Raw genomic sequence first — 15,273 nt, forward strand, 5'->3', positions numbered from 1 at the left:
AAACTTAAAAAAATAAAGCATATGAATTGACTTTACATGTTCCAAGATATTACAAGGTAGCATTACTTCAGGGAAAGTGATTTATTTAACTAATAAATTACAAACTAATTAATCTATATAAAGAAAGCTAATGTTCCAATTTCATGGTGAATATCAATCAGAGTTCACATCAACTTGAAATACTTTTAAAAGTCAACAATTACGCCCTTTATATGTACCAATATTCATCAATATGTACTGTTCCTGATTAATTTTCTATGGATTTTTTTTTCAAATTAGAAATATTTACTTGGAATTTTCTTAAACCTCTATGGGCAAAGTAACTTTTGTAAATATGTTTATTAACATGGTCTACTTGTACATCATTATTCCAATATCATATCTAAAATCCTTGCATCAGATACATGACTTTTTTAAACTCAAAACACTACATTCATTCTAAAAGCATATTTTGAAACTTTGAAACAAGTGAAATTCATCTAATGGAATTTAACATTTTTATCTCAATTTCTTACACAACAATTGAAATTCTAAATAATTATCTAGAAGAAGTAAACAATGTCTGAGTATAGCCATCATTAGCATCAATGTGGACTGATTCTAGGGTTACCAAACCCTCGGATAATAAAGTCCCTTATATAAAATAGCAGAAGACTTGCATATAACCTACATACATCTTCCTTTATACTTCAAATCAATTCTCAATTACTCATAATTCCTAATGCATTGTAAATACTGTATCAATAGTTTATGAAATAATGACAAGAATAGCAGTATATACATCTTGAATGCAGAGGCAGTATTTTTTGAATAATTTTAATCTCTCATTGGTTGAATACACAGACGTGGGTAAGAAGGATTAACTATCTAGGAGTATTTTTTAGAGTCTTTTGGAAAATTCTCCTTTTTTATTTTTAAGTTTTATTTTATCTGAAAGAGACTAAGAGATCTTGACTACCAGAGCTGGGTCATCCATAAAGAAGAAGCCTGGAACTCAAAATATGAGTTTCCCACGTGAGTAACAGGACTGATCACTACAGCTGTAACTCCTGCCACCCAGTGTGTGCATTAACAGAAAACTGAAATAGGGAGTAGAACCAAGGCTGGAAAACAGACATTCCAACCATGAAAGTGAGCGTATCAAGTGGCCTCTTAACCATTACAACAATCCGCCTCTTCCATCCCACTTATCTGTTAATTCCATTTGACATAAACTTTTAAAAAATACTCCTATATAATATTCCTTATCTTCATAATAACAAAACTTGCTTCAGGACTGAATTTGCCGGTACATTCCTTTTTAAAAGGTGATAGCATTTTCATGTTTTTCCTGGTACACTTCCTTTTTGAACTATCTGACTGAAGATTTATTTTCATTTTTTTATGTTTATGAACAATTTGATAGCTTTATAATTTAATAATATCTGTATATTTGTGTAAGTAATATTGACAATGAATATTTGAATCTTATTTTCATCCATCAATAAACTTCAACTTTCAAGTTCTGATGTTTTTCCATTTTCAGCCTCAAATGAATTAAGAAAATAACACCAAGTTTCACAAAATGAATCACTGGATCTCCTCTCACAAAGATGGAACAGAGACCATAAACATATCTCTTTAAACACACATATATCAACATGAAATTTTGAACAGACATATAAAGGATGCTTAGAGAAGAGGCACTAGACCCACTCAGAGGAGTTTCTTTAGGAAAAGGTGTCCCTGAGGAAATTACAGTTTAAATAATCATAAAAATAAAGAATGAAAATAACTACATTCTATATGAAGGAATCACAAATGATGGAAGCACAAGAGATCAAAATAAAAATAGCAATTGAGAGCTTCAAGTCTTATGTCAGTCATACAGAGAAAGATGCTGCTGATTTGTAGATAGAGATGATACAGATACACATCAGTAACGGGATTATTATGGCATTAATGTGTTCATACTTTACCCCAAGACTAAAGAGAAGTCTCTAATATATTTTATAGGTAGAAGAAGCTGATATAATGACATCTGCAATTCAAAAAGGATGCTTTTTCTGGAAAAATTTTAGAATGAATGTGAACAGTTATGACGTTATTACAGAATAGTGGCTTGGACCTTGATGAAGGTTTTAAAGATGGAAACCAGTGGATGACAGCCAAGGATAATTTTACTTAGGAGATCAAATCTTCATGATTTGTTAATGGATTGTTTATGAGTGGATGATGTCAAGGATAACGCCAAGATGTCTGTTTGGGAAATGGATAAAGTCCAACACTATTCACAGACATAAATATTAGATGATTGGAAGTTTGAGGATAAGAGTTTTATGAGTTCTGGACCCATAAAGAGCCATCTGATTAGCTACAACCCTGAATGGAGCCAAAGAATAAGGAGAAGCCCAGACAAACATCTTCCTTTAGTCTAGCAAAAATAATATCCCTGATTTGGTGGTGAATCTAGGAGGGTCCCATGCTTCCTGATGCTTCCCAGAAATTTTCTAAGTTTCTCCACCATGTCTTAGATAGAGCAGCACTTGGTTGGCTGTTGCGAGGTATTCTATGAGCTGGAACCAAGTTCCATATGGGCCCCATTCTACTTTTGTCTGTTTTATGGCACTTTCCTCTACCTTCTTCAAAGGGCAAATCTGAGGACCTGAAAAGCTCTGGTAGTTGTGGGTATGTAATTTCCCAGGTACTGGGCTGTGAAGCCTCTTTCAGAAGAGTGACCTACTGAGCAGATGATCCATGTAGGCCAGTGTGGGAATTCTTTTGCAAAGTCATGTAAGATGGTTTCACCAGCATTGTTTGATGTGCTAATTTTGAGTGATTCAAATTATTCACATAGAAAGAACTATGGCAAAATATTTTCTTGAGTTCTCCTTTTCCCCAGTAGCCACAAAATCTTATGGGCAGTTCCAAGGCTAAGATTTCTGGGAGAATTTATGATTGAAAGAAAGATTCATAAATAAGTCCCAAGCAATGCTAATGGGGAAATATAATTGAGAAGAGAATTTGACTACCTGGCTGAAAGGAAAGAGACTGAACTTAAGGCAGAATATGAAATAATTATTTCCCAAGTCATGGTTAAAAGTTAAGAAAGATCTGGGAGAGTAATGTGGCACAGCAGAAAAAGCCACCAGCTGTGACTCTGGAAGCCCATATGGCACCAGTTCTTTTCCCAGCTGCTCTGCTTCTGACCCAGTTCCTTGCTATGTGCCTTGGAAACTAGTGTAAGATGGCCCAAGTGCTTGAACCTCTGTTCCTACTTGGACGACTTGGAAGAATCTCCTGGCTTTGGCCTTGACCAGCCCTGGTTTTTGTGGCCATATAGGGGAGTGAACTAACAGATGGAAGATTTCTCTTTTCCTGTCTCTCCCTCTCTCTCTGTAACACTGACTTTCAAAATAAATAAATAAATTTTTAAAAAGAAATTAAGACAGACATATATAGAAATGATCATGACAGACCTTGATAGTCTGAGTCCTAGGTAAAAGGCAAATTTGGTCACTCATGTTATAACTTGGCTAAATGGTCCTACCAGATGAAAAGGTTTAGAAAGTACAAGCTTTCTAAAAGAAGTTGTAGGATTCTGGAATTTGAGAATGAACATGAAGATTCATCAGGTTAGTAAACTAGGACAGCTCATTGAAAATGATAGGAGAACTTTTGTCTCATTAGCCATAACAGTAAACTTGGTGTTCTCTAGCCTCTCTTCAGCATTCTATTTTGTGATTGCTTCCTGCTTCCTCATTACCCCAAACTGTGGGCTCTGTACACCCCATCCTAAAAGATAATCTGGCTTTAAACAGCACTTTGAAAGCTATACTTACCATAGAAGATATATTAGTCAGAACTCCAGCTGAGAATTAAAGAATTCACCTACATTCAATCAAAGAATTACTGGTTTACATAACCACATCATAGGAAAGGCAGACTGAATATGAAAATTAATGGGCAAGGAATTGCATGCTCTCAGGAATTTTGCTGTCTTTTTTCTTGGTTTCCATCAAAGGCTCAGCTTCCTTTTTCCAATCTACAGAGCTTTACTGAGTCACAACCTTATTAGCCCATGATTCAAAAGGGGATAGGCTATTCCTTTCAATCTCTACTTTGAAATATCTTTAACAATGACTGGCTGAGTTTACAGCACGTGTCCATTTCTGTATTAATCACAATGTCCAGTGGTGCCTGTCAAAGGATTACTAGAGAAGGCAGAGAGGCAATTCCTGAAAGACGTGGCATTTTGTTCCCCAGAGGAGGAAGAGAGAGAGTGTAAATAACATCTCTTCACTACTGGAGGCACTTGGCAGACCCTCAAGTCACCTTCCTATCATTTATACCCAACTCCTGACTTTAACCACCATTTCAATGAAAATTGACTCAACTGATGATCCATATGGATTGATTTTCCCAGATCATAATCAATTACTTTACTAATCAATCAATAGCCAAATGAATTAATCAACAAACGAAAAACTTACAGGCATTCAATGGTATTGGAGGGAAAGCATTAAAGAAGTAGATGATGGGATGGTTGAGATGCTATCAACTTAGTGTTAATCATGGAAGTCCTACCTGTAAAAATGATAGTTGAAGAATGGGCAAAGTGCAAGAGAGCAAGCTGCATGCCTATCTGAGGCATAGTTTTTCTAGAACGTTGAAGAAATGGGAAGCTGGGTACAAATTTACAAAGGAAAACTTACAAGATGCTTTCAGAAAGCTTGCAAGGTATTGGCTTTTATTAAGATGGAAACCATTTGAGGAGCTGATTTTTTTTTATTAAAGATTTATTTATTTATTTATTTGAAACTCAGAGTTACACAGAGAGAGGAGAGTCAGAGAGAGAGAGAGAGAGAGAGAGAGAGAGGTCTTCCATCTGATGGTTCACTCCCCAATTGGCCGCAACCGCCAGAGCTGCGCCAATCCAAAGCCAGGAGCCAGGAGCTTCTTCCAGGTCTCCCACGCGGGTGCAGGGGCCCAAGGACTTGGGCCCTCTTCTACTGCTTTCCCAGGCCATAGCAGAGAGCTGGATCAGAAGAGGAGCAGCCCATATGGGATGCCGGCACTTCAGGCCAGGGCATTAACCTGCTGTGCCTCAGCACCAGCCCCGTGCGGACTGTTTTGACCTCAGTTTGACTTTAGCTGCTGTATGTATAATACACTGAGGGTGGAATGGTGAGAATCTTAAAGTTTACACAGAGTAGTGGTAAATGAAATAAAGCTTGGCATATCTATTGATGGCAGTAGTTTTGCTTATATACTTAGATGTCACTATTTCCAGAAAATATAAAATCAGGGCTGTCCATAATCACTCTTTGACATTGCATGTTTAGGAAAAGATTTTGCAAACTGGTACAACCCTCAAACCTAATGACATTTTCAGTGTGGCTTGCTGTCCCCAGAAAATGTTATAAAATGATAACCATAACAAATTAGACAACACATTTCAAAAACTAAAAATTTTCACATTAAAAATCCACATATTGGGGGCTGGTGCTGTGGGGCAGTGAGTTAATACCCTGGCCTAAAGTGCCGACATCCCATATGGGCACCAGTTCGAGACCCGGCTGCTACACTTCCAATACATCCTGCGAAAGCAGTAGAAGATGGCCCAAGTCCTTGGGCCCCTGTACCCAAGTGGGAGACCTGGAAGAAGTTCCTGGCTCCTGGCTTCGGATCGGCGCTACTCTGGCCATTGCAGCCAACTGGGGAGTGAACCATCGGATGGAAGACCTCTCTCTCCTCTCTCTGCCTCTCCTTCTCTCTGTGTAACTCTGACTTTCAAATAAATAAATAAATCTTTCAGGAAATCCACATATCATGAACACAAAAAGAGCACACATCTGACAACATTTGCTAGGGAGACACAGAGGAAGAGCCAAGCAGGGCTTTGTAATCTTTAAGATGTATACACTTCCTTTGGGGAAACTGTGAAAGGCAAATTCTGATTCAGTAATTCTGGAGAAGAACCCAAAAATTCTGTGTATTTTCTGCAAGCCTCCAGATGTTGATGATGCAGATTCTCAGTTCACACTTGAGTAGAAAGGTGCTGGACAGCAGGAGCGGTTTTCACATCCCTGCACATTTTTTGTTGATACTGTTTAGTGTTGATAAGTTGGTGTTTTTTTGGCTTAGTTTGCATTCTCTATTTCAGAATTTGGTATCATGGATGAAATAAATAAATGAGGGTGTCCTCTAAAACCAAGAATAGTTATTTAATTCACTCAAAGAATATATTTATAAATTTAGAAGCAGTAATATTATCATGTATTAATCTTCAAATAAAGGCAGATGTCTTTCAGAAACACATTGCCAGAAAACTTAAATACACCTAAAAATCTGGGTAGATTTCAATGGAGAATATAATGAAAAGGAGTGAAAGGTGGCACAAAAATTGAAAAATTTAAACACAGACAAAACAGAGTAGGAAACAGAAAGAATTTGCTTTAGATGTCAGGTGTATCCAGGCTTAAATTCCAGCTTCAGTCAAACATTCCGTTATAGGTACTTTATTTTCAGCTGGAAATGGAAGTGAGAGAAATATTCAGCCTTGATTAATCAATATGTATGGTGAGAGAAGTCCAGAAAGCTAAGAGGGAAAAAGACTTTTTTTTTTTTTTGAGTTTTTATTGTGGGTTTGATTGCTACTAATAGCAGCAGATGGGATAGATACATTAGGGAGAGGAAAAACTCACAGAATATTTCTAGCCAAAATAAACAATTATAAACAAACTGTATCATAACATTGAGGATAGTAAAATTCTTTTGGAGGAAACAAAATTATTTTTAAAAGATAAGCTTCTGCATTAACAGTCATTGTTCCCAAGTATTTCTATTGAGATTAATTTTAAAATGTGTTTTCAAATAAAGATTATATTTTCTCACAAAGCTTAACTTCTCTACTTCTTTTTTTTTATTTTTTAAACAAATGTATTTATTTATTTGAAATAGTTATAGAAGCAGAGAAGGTGGTGAGGGCCCAAGTACTTGAGCCATCTTCCGCTGATTTTCCCAGGCCATTAGCCAGGAGCTGGATGAAGTGGAGCAGCCAGGACAAGAACAGGCAACCGAATGAGATGTTGGCGTTTCAGGCTGCTGTTTACCCACTCCTCCACATTGTTGGCCCCACTTCCCTACTTCTAAAATCCTTGTAGAGAGGAAAAGATTTCCAAAGGCCAATTTTTGTTAAAGAGCAGAACGATCAAGCAAATGAAAAACTGCCATAATACAACTAACATCCAAAATTATAAATCTATGATCCCTGAAGCTTAAATAACCAATCATAGGATTCTCTTTCAGGGCCAGTGTTGTGGCATAGCCTTGGTTGTTGCAGCATTTGGGGGAGTGAACTAGCAGATGGAAAATTCTCTCTCTGTCTCCCTCACTCCTGTAACTCTGTTTCAAATTATTAAATAAATCTTTTTTTAAAGACTCTCTTCTTCAGATAGAGTTAGAGAGCTCCCATCCATTGTTTCACTCCCACTATGCCAAATGCCCACTTCCATTAACTGTTGTCTTAACCACAATGTCAATTGTCCACCTCAAATACTCCCCTTCTGTGACTAAGTGTTCAACTGAGTTTGTCAAACACTGAATGTCAAAGTCAATAATCCCGCAAAGTTTATCCTGAAAAAAAAAAAAGGTAGTTACTAAATGAACCTCTGGGGTGAAAAGCTATTCAAAATTTCTCTGCATAGAATAATTTATCATAGTGGTCACTATCTGTGATTTGGTGTTTTACCCTCGTGTGGAAATTTGAAGTAAAAACATTGATATTACACTTTTAGTCACTCACAAGATGTGAAGAAATCCATCATAAAACTTTTCTTGAAAACACGCAGCCCTTAAATGCAATTATATATAACGTGAATATAATTCTTCTGTTACATCAAGGGTATTAATACACTAAACAATTCAATATGAATTGTATGTATGGTATAATGGAATACTTCTTATTATGACTGAATTATTTACATTTTAATTGACATGTGCTTGGTTTAAAAGAGATGCAATGTTCCTCCTAAAGTGATCTAGGCAATGCAATTATTTCATATTTTATTAATTGTTAATCTGATTAAAATTTAAGAATTTGAAATCTGTTCATTAAGATACTAAATAACACTACATACTTTCCATATGCATTTACAACTCCACATCAATTTTCAATAAACGCAATGAGGAAATATTTCTTCAAGAAATGAAGAAATATTGAAGAAATAAAGAAATATTTCCTTGACATAAATTTAGAGAGTTTATGTGAATTTGAATGATGAAATTCAGATAATTCTGATGAATTCAATGACATGACTTATTCCTGACATATAACTCTTAGAGTGATTCCTTGTGTGATTACATGACTATTGATCACATACAGTATCAGACTTTCCAGATTATGTTAAGCAGAACTTCAAGATTTTATCCTTCAGAAGGTCAAAGCCAAAATCAAACAGAATACTCTTGTCTGAAGTGCAAGTCCAGGATCCAAAAAGGATGCATGATAGGTACCTTATGCAATAGTCTCACAATTTTCTGTCTCATTGCATGTCCAGTCCTGTCTGTGACCCAGAATGCTCTATCTCCCCATGGTCCCAACAGGAAACAGATGGCACACTCAAATTAAGATAACATCTTATTTACAAAGGGACTAATTACAATGATGTGTGTGAGACATAGAGGAACCGTAAGGGGAGATCAGGGATTAAGACTAGCAGCAATAGCTGTTGCTCCTTGGATGGGACCAATGGGAGTAGAGCTTGCTGGAGCCCAGGAGGATAGAATGTCGTGAGATAGACTAAAGTGACAGAAGCATTAGGTGAAGACACAATCTCTAGAAGGAATTCAGGAGAATAAACTCAGCTGTTGTTTCCTCAGTCTCTCAACAGACTACTCACTGTCCAGTGCCAATTTGCTAAAATGCAAGTCAATTTTCTGGAAGAAGAACAGAGAAGAGAGTAGAGGGGATCCCAAAGGGAAATGAAAGATACCCATGGTCAATTCTCAGAACATGGAAATTACTTTTGATCCTTTTCACAACTGGCATTTGCTTTCTAATGCTAGTGATTTTCAAGGAAGTGTTTACGGGAAAACATATGCACACAAACACACACACACACAAAACCTTACAGGCATTGTAGAATCTCAGATGTAAATCTTACCATCTTTCTGGAAATACATTTTGCAGTGTTAGATATGTCCACAAAATGGCAAATACCATTAACCAAAGTATATATTTGATTTTGCACTAGAAAAAGATGAAACCATTTCATTGAGATTTGGAAAAAGTCTGTAAGATGTAAGTACACTGAATAAAACTGTGAAGGCTAAGAATAGTTATAAAACTCTCTCTCTCTCTCTCTCTCTCTCTCTCTCTCACACACACACACACACACACACACACACACTGGGAACTTCTTCAAGCATAAACTATGCAGTTTTAACACAAATAAAATGGTTCTGTTCACATGCTGTGGTTAAATTAGCTGTCCTTTATATTCAAGATTAATATGACAGTACTACCAAAATCAGTGTTATTAAAAATCATTCAAAATGTCTAACCACAGTTTTTAGTGTTGTTATATTTTGTTACATCTGAAGCAAATATCATCTTCCTTGATAATTCTGATCCCTGCAACACCTCAAAAATCATTGATATCTACAATCCAAACCTTGTATCACACAAATGAAATGGTATAGGAAAACAGCACAAACCTATCCCAACCATGTAAAATACATATTTCAAGGAGCTGTCTAGCATATGCATTCATTTCTTACAATTATCTAGTCCCTTAGAAGTAAAATGTGAAATGTGCAAATGGTTCATTAATAGCCCTTTATGCTTGCAAAATGAGCTTTAGAGTCAAAGGATGACACCGTTGCTAGGTTGTCTTTATTTTCCCATTATGTGACCAAAGTCCTCTTCAATTCTGTTTTGAGATCTTTTTCATATATCATAATAAAAAAAAAACATCCTGATATCTCAGTATTAGTAATAACATGTCCTTCTGCTTCCATACTTTCACTGACTTTTTACCTTATTTGTAATAATGTGGTTGGATTGATTACAAAGTACATCCTACCTTGTTTAATGGCTGCATCCTCACATGTTACTTTTAAGCCATATGAGGAAACCTTTAAGGGATTATTATCACAAGGTTATTCTGCAAAGGATGTAATAAAATCACCTTAAATTCTTTTTAAATAATTCTAAGCCTATTAAACTAATTTGAAGGTCAGCTTCCCTGATACATATAATATGTTAACTGCCTCCTATGATTTCCTATAATAAATTTTACATGCTGAATAATAACAGATTTGCTCCAAGATTGATAGCAATGAGTTGGTATTTTCAAGAAAATAGGAATCAACGATTGGAAACTGACCTTTATCTATTGTATGAGGAGTCTTCACAGATGCTGTCGTGTTTCTATAACCCTGTCTCCAGAAAGCTGTCACCATTTTTTCCTTAGCAGAAGGTGCACATGGGTGTTCTCAGAATCAGTGGTGGCTGGAGTAGTTGCAAAACTCAGTGAGAAAGGAGAATGTCCAGTGTCGGCACGACAGCCTGTCTTTTATAAGCCCAGAGAGAAATGGGAAGAATCAAGCAAAGTGGACATAGAAGCTGGGGTAGCACTTGCATACAAGAGGTCAAAGAAGCAAGAGGAACCCAGCCAGTGGAGTGATAGCCAAGCCAGATTTACAGAGGGAGTAGTTTCAAGACAGAGAGTGTAGCAAGATAAGAATGATCAGTCCAACAAGTGGCCAACACTGATTGCAGACAGAACTGTGGAAACGGGGGTAGAAGGATAAGTGAGAGATTTCTCAAGTGGCAGTACAATCACACCAACACAATGATCAATGATTATTAACACACTACAAAATATTTTATTTACATGAGCATTCATTAACAAATATTAAAACGATTAAAAGATACTTATTTTTACCATAAACCTAGATTACAAAGCTCTACAATTTTAAGTAATATAAATTAGTTTAGATATTTAGACAAATATTTAAGGAATGACAACAATATTACATGTGCCATACAAGGAAGCTGAGAAAAGAAATGGGGAAAAATAAGAGTACCCATTTCCATGGTACAGCAAAATAAAATGAAACATATGCACAAAAATTGAAATTATTATGATTAATGCTTTGTGATTATTACCTTACTGATTACCACAATATTGGAAATTGGAATGAATGTAAAGATTGCATGCTGCAGGGGCCGGGGCTGTGGCGTAGCAGGTAAGGCTGTTGTCTGCAGCATTGGCAATCCTATATGGGTGCCGGTTCATGTCCTGGGTGCTTCATTTCTGATCCAGCTCTCTGCTATAGCCTGGGAAAGCAGTAGGAGATAGTCCAAGTCCTTGGGTCCCTGCACCTGCATAGCAGACCTGGAAGCTGCTCCTGGCTCCTGGCTTCAGATTGGCACAGCTGCAACCATTGTGGCAATCTGGGGAGTGAACCAGTGGATGGAAGACCTACCTCTGTGTGTGTGTGTGTATGCCTTTGCCTCTCTGTAACTCTTCCTTTCAAATAAATAAATAAATATTTAAAAAAAGATTACATGCTGCACGGTTCCACCTGTATAATATTTTGAAATTACAACATTTTAGAAGTGGGAAGCAGTTTAGTGACTGCCAGGAGCAAGGAACTGAAGGTTGGTTGGCTCAGAGAGAAGTGGGTATGGTTATAACAGGATAAAAGGAATCATTGTGAGGGTGAAACTACTCAGTATCTTGACTATGGTAGTGGGTACAACCTAAAGAAGTGGTAAAGTTGTGTAGAACTTGTCACTGGCTAAGGGCTGTTCCAGAAAAGTAGGAGTATTATTAGATGTAGTGGTATTAACAATAACATGGGGTATTTATTTAAGTTAATTTCATTTATTTTTTAAAGATTTATTTTATTTATTTGAAACAGAGAGAGAGAGAGAGAGGAAGAGAGAGAAAGAGATTGAATTTCCATCGACTGGTTCAATACCCAAATGGCTTAAAATGCCAGGGCCTGGGTCCGTGCCTACACTGGCAGAAGCCAGGAGCCTCTAACTCCATCCAGGTCTCCGACGTGGACAGCAGGGATCCAACTCTATGTGCTTTCTTATGAACATTAGAAGGGAGCTGGATCAGGAGTGGAGCAGCAGGAACTTAAATTGGTGCCTGTGTAGGAGTCCAGCATTACATTATTAAAACTTTTTTTTTCATTTTTCAAAATAGGAATTCATTATAAAATTATATAAACTTTTTATTACAAATTATCAGGAAATTTCTGGAACAATGTGAGTCCTCCCTCCAGGAAAGCATGTCCTGCCTTTACAATCTTCCATAGGAGTGTGTTCTGACAGTGTCACAGACAACTCACAAACATTCCATGGCACTTTGTTGGAATGAACAAACATTGAACCCAGAGTCCCTACAATGATACATTGCTACAGTTCTACAGCTAGGCCCAGTATTTTCACTTTATTTGATAGAGTAATAGATAGAGACAGAGATCTTCTGCCTACTGTTGGGTGGAACCAACCTCCAGTGTGACTTTATATAAATTTATAAATAAAATCTAACTTTTGTTGAGTTGTTATTTCTCTAATTAAATTCAATAATTAGCATGGTAGAAACGTAAATATTCTGTAAAACAGGATACTTATGATAAGTGCTACGTATGGCAATGGTCAGATGACCCATTTTTCAAAAGAGAACTTTATTAGCACTTGTTCAATACCTATAGCACTATAAAACTTCTTACAATCAATAATACTTTTTTGAGCTTTGATAAGCACACAGCACAGTGAATTCTTAAAAAATACATTTCTTGAGTTTTATAAATACAAACTAATTAAAAATAATACATGTAAAGGATATAATAAGTTATTAAAATGATTTATAAATCTCACATAAGAAATGCTGAAACTCTTTCAAAAGAAATGTGAAAGCATAGTATTTTTAGAGGTTTCATTACTACTTGTTTATGTGTTTGTAGTAACTGTCATAAAAAAATACTGTTTAATGTGTACAATCTGATAGGGCTGAATTTATGCATAGACCTCATGAAATCATCAACACAATCAAAATAATAAACATATACATCATCTCCAAAAAATTTCCTCCCACTCTTTTGTTGCTTTGTAAACATTATTTATTTATTTTTTGACAGGCAGAGTGGATAGTGAGAGAGAGATACAGAGAGGAAGGTCTTCCTTTTTGCCATTGGTTCACCCTCCAATGGCCGCTGCGGCCGGCGCATCGCGCTGATCCGAAGCCAGGAGCCAGGTGCTTCCTCCTGGTCTCCCATGTGGGTGCAGGGCCATCCTCCACTGCCTTCCCGGGCCATAGCAGAGAGCTGGACTGGAAGAGGGGCAACCGGGATAGAATCTGGCGCCCCAACCGGGACTAGAACAAGGAGTGCTGGTGCCGCAAGGCAGAGGATTAGCCTGTTGAGCCACGGCGCCGATCTGCTTTGTAAACATTATTAAGAACATGTTGCTTGAGATGTACCCTCTCAACAAATTTTTTTTTTTTGACAGGCAGAGTGGATAGTGAGAAAGAGAGAGATGGAGAGAAAGATCTTCCTTTTTGCCGTTGGTTCTCCCTCCAATGGCCACTGGGGCCGGCGCATCGTGCTGATCCGAAGCCAGGAGCCAGGTGCTTCTCCTGGTCTCCCTTGCAGGTGCAGGGCCCAAGCACTTGGGCCATCCTCCACTGCCTTCCCGGGCCACAGCAGAGAGCTGGCCTGGAAGAGGGGCAACCGAAATAGAATCCAGTGCCCCAACCGGGACTAGAACCCGATGTGCCAGTGCCGCAAGGCGGAGGATTAGCCTGTTGAGCCACAGAGCCGGCCTCAACAAAATCTTAAAAGTGCAATACAGTGTTGTTAACTTTAGGCATTGAGTTGTATGTTAGTCACATATTTTCTTAAATGTATTATATTTTCAGAAAGTAGCAGCCATAAAAGTTGTTTTAAGCATAATGAACAGAGAATGGATGAAGTTAGAAATGCCATTTCTATTTGGGGATCAGTTAATAGCTGTTTAAAAACCACAACAGCCACAGTGTGCCGAGACAGTGAGGGACTCTTGTAATGAACCAAGTAGTACTGTATTAATAGGACAGAGTTGAAGAGCCCTAATACTTTTAAGCATATGAACTTTTTTTTTTTTTTGACAGGCAGAGTTAGACAATGAGAGAGAGAGAGAGAGAGAGAGAGAGAGAAAGGTCTTCCTTCCGTTGGTTCACCCCCAAATGGCTGCTGCGGCCAGCGCGCTACGACCATGCTGATCCAAAGCTAGGAGCCAGGTGCTTCTCCTGGTCTCCCATGCGGGTGCAGGGCCCAGGGACTTGGGCCATCCTCCACTGCACTCCCGGGCCACAGCAGAGAGCTGGACTGGCAGTGGGACAACCTGGACAGAATCCGACGCCCAACCAGGACTAGAATCCGGGGGGCCGGCGCTGCAGGCGGAGGATTAGCCAAGTGAGCCACGGCGCCGGCCAAGCATATGACTTTTACACTTGATCTTAGCCAAAAGGCCGAGAAGTGATTACATATGAACTTTTAAGAAAATATTTAATTAAGAGTGTGGAGGAGAGATCAAGTGGGAACCAGGAGTAGAAGTACAGATGAGGTGATACTAAGGTAGGAAGGAGGTGGTAATGCCAAATCCACTAAGAGAAGAAATACAACACAGTTTCTACTTAAACAAAACTAACAAAATATAAGAAATCCTTCTTCACCAGTTACTGAAATATTTTGTTTAGTCTCTTTAAAACTTCATATTATAGCTAATAAATTTAGCATAGTTAGATACAATATTGTGATTTGTCCTAAATCAGAATTTCTTGAGGTCAAAGGAATATTTTCATCTTTCACCTTCCCATTAATTCTATTACAGCATCTCACACATGCAGGTGGCTTATTTAAGTCTCTGAATGGATGAAATTCTCTATTAATAAAGAAAAGTAGACATTATCTCCAAAATGAAAGAGAAACTCAGTATGACAAATTTATGTGCAATTTAATTCAAAAGAAATTTCACATTTTTCAAGTCTGAGTTAATATAAAAGGTTTTTTTTTCCATTCTATAACCAAAGAAAAATCACCAATGACTAGAAAGTTATTTTTGAATTTCAGTTTCCTCATCTCCTTTGGCTACTTCTAGACAAAGCACATATAAAATAATTAATACAATGAACGTATTTATCTATTTCACGGTTATAATGCTTATATGATAAATACACACATGAATGAAGGTACTTCAAAAAGTACCTTGGTGGTGTGGCCCTGAGAGGT

At 37.4% G+C, this 15,273-nt stretch overlaps 1 protein-coding gene across 1 annotated transcript in view; it reads right to left on the bottom strand.

Moving 5' to 3' along the window:
• Positions 1 to 15,273, bottom strand: part of NCAM2 (neural cell adhesion molecule 2) — a 576,480-nt gene that overhangs the window by 490,177 nt on the left and 71,030 nt on the right. The window lies entirely within an intron of this gene.

The sequence above is a fragment of the Lepus europaeus genome, chromosome 2, assembly GCF_033115175.1.
Source record: "Lepus europaeus isolate LE1 chromosome 2, mLepTim1.pri, whole genome shotgun sequence".
Classification (NCBI taxonomy): Eukaryota; Metazoa; Chordata; class Mammalia; order Lagomorpha; family Leporidae; genus Lepus; species Lepus europaeus.